This window comes from Pygocentrus nattereri, chromosome 4 (assembly GCF_015220715.1).
Source record: "Pygocentrus nattereri isolate fPygNat1 chromosome 4, fPygNat1.pri, whole genome shotgun sequence".
Lineage (NCBI taxonomy): Eukaryota > Metazoa > Chordata > Actinopteri > Characiformes > Serrasalmidae > Pygocentrus > Pygocentrus nattereri.
In genome coordinates this window covers 13,796,380-13,799,074 of record NC_051214.1, presented here as the reverse complement: position 1 = coordinate 13,799,074, position 2,695 = coordinate 13,796,380, and positions in this window count along the sequence as shown.

Below are 2,695 nucleotides of genomic sequence, written 5' to 3'. Positions count from 1 at the left end.
GGCTGTTCTGTTATTGTTATTTTCAGTTATTGTTATTTATCCATCAATTGGTATCACTCTTGCACCTGATAACGCTAGGGATGCATGGGAATTTTGGGCCGATATACGATGTATATGATATACACATGAGCATTAGGCCCGCTAAAAGATAGTGACCATGCATATTGATTAGCTTTACAGAAAAATATTACATTTATATCTGTTAGGTTATGAATGAAATACAATAATAACATAGATGTGCACAGTAGCTCAGCTGCACCTACATTCTGCTTTTCTAGAGTAAATATGTTGTCAAATATTGATCAAACCTAAGCATCTGTCCAATGTTGATAAACTTTTCAAACAAATACCTGTCTATACAAATTTGGGTCTGATATTATTTTCACCTAATGAATACATATATGCACACATATATGACTGTGTGCTTTGTAAATTTGGAGCTGAGGCCTGTGTTGCTGCTTATTTAGTTTCAGATTTAAAACTAACCAATTACATCTGTCTCTTTTCTTATGATCTGTATGTGTATAAAAACTGAAGAGGGCTTCAGTCATGATGAAGATTAACAAGTACCAGAGAGATGAAAGTGGAAAATGAGCTGCTTTTAATGAAAACCATAATATTTTCTCTGTAAAACACGATGGAGGTATTGTCATAGCTTGGGTGTGGATGTCAGTGGAACTTGATCATTTGTCTTTATTTATGATGTGGTATTATGAAGATTTTCAGGGCCAAAAGGTGGAATAGGTCTTGTTCACTAAGTAAAACTTCAGACTCATGGCGTGCTCTTAAAATTGTGCTCTTGAATGTGTGTAGATTATGTTCTTACCTTTAAAAAAAATGCCAAGTAAGAAAACACTGGTGAATTTCTGAATTGTCAAAAAAATTAGTTTTAAAAAGAAATTTCTTCTTATGAATGGTTGGTGAATGAGGCCCAATGTTCTTTACGGGCCAAACCGTGGGCAGTCGTGGGCTGGAGGTTAGGGAACCAGCCCTGTGACCGGAAGGTTGCTGGTTTGATCCCCTTGGCTGACAGTCCATGACTGAAGTGCCCTTGAGCAAGACACATAACCCCCAATTGCTCCCCGGGCACCGTGGATAGGGCTGCCCACTGCTCCCTAGTGTGTGTGTTCACTAGTGTGCATGTATGTGGGAGTTTCACTGTACGGATGGGTTAAATGCAGAGGTCTAATTTGACAGTGTGCAAACACAGTGACAAATGGTTGTAAATTCAAAGGCAGACACCTGACCTGATCAGGATGTACTGAAAAACGAGATGGAAGGCAAATCAGAAGTGGACATTCTGACATTCATCTTTACCTTGCAGTCCTGTTTTTGGATCCAACGTGAGTGCATTGTTCTGTTGTCCAAATGCCCGTGTACTGGGCTGTAGCTTGCACTTCAGTTTGAGTTCAAACTCATATTTTTTGTAAAATGTTTCATGTATAAAGTAAATATCCACCAAGCAATTACCTGCTGAGCCTAAATACACCTGGAGCCCACTGTAAATTGATAAATGATGAAAAACTGATATTTGTGCATGCTGAGCTCAATTGCTAATAGAATGAGATGCTACACTCTTAAACAATAAAGGTTCATAGATGGTTCTTGGCTTGGATATGTGGTTTTAGGGGACATTGACTAGCATAGAATGTATATTATGTGGACGTTCACTAAACTTTAAAAAGGTTAAAGGTTCTGCAGGGAACTGAAAGTGGTTAATTTGTGGCATCACTCTAAAGAACACTTTTAGGCACTTTGATTTTTAAGAGCAAAGGCCTGAGATAGGTTGGAGGATGTGCAAACTGGCTTTACATGGATGAGAGAGAGATGCAAAAGGGCACAACCGTTTGCCTCTGGCAACCTTGCCGCTTATTCCATGCCAATGCAGCCCCGCGTTAAAGGAGTAAGCTAAATTGGATTGAATGTTGTCATCTGCAATCATGATTCTTTCCATTGTCTGCTCTCTATTAAAAAAATGAAGATTAAAAAATGCAATTTGGGCAAAGCCCTTGATTTATCAAAGAGTGCTTGAAACCTCTGGGAGCCGTGCGAGGCACAGCAACTTAACTCAAGGTCTGGGGTGCATTGTATCGGCGATGGTTCAATATGCACTCCAGGCCAGACATGAACCTCTCTACGTCCTCGTTTAGGGGATGGAGGGGTGGGGGGAGCTTTCTCTTTGCAGGGGAATCGAGCACAGTGGGCCTCCAAAACAACCCAATGACAAAAAACATGAAGAAAAAAAAAAGAAATCGAATTCTGGATGGTTAAAAGATTTAGGACAGGGTGAGCAGGAAAAAAGGACTAGAAGATCGATACTCAATATTTATTCTAATATTTAGACAACTTTCACCAAAAATTATTACTTTTTACAGCAAGAAATATATTTACAGACTACAAAAAAAACCTTACAAGTGCTGAACATGTCTGTGAACATGAGTTAGTAACTACTCTGGATGTAAGCTCTGAATGTTGCGTTGGCATGTAGGGTCTCACGTCGACCACAAAATAGGCAGTTTTTATTTAATTATGTGTTTGTTTATTTATTTATTGTTTCTATTCTTTCTTACATTTCTTTCACCAGAAGCAGCTGTTGTGTCCAGTTGCACACCTAAAAGAAAGACGGTTCTTCAAGGGTTCTTTAGTAAAGGCACTGGTTCTATTTAGAACCATGTCATGCTTAAATGGTCCTCTG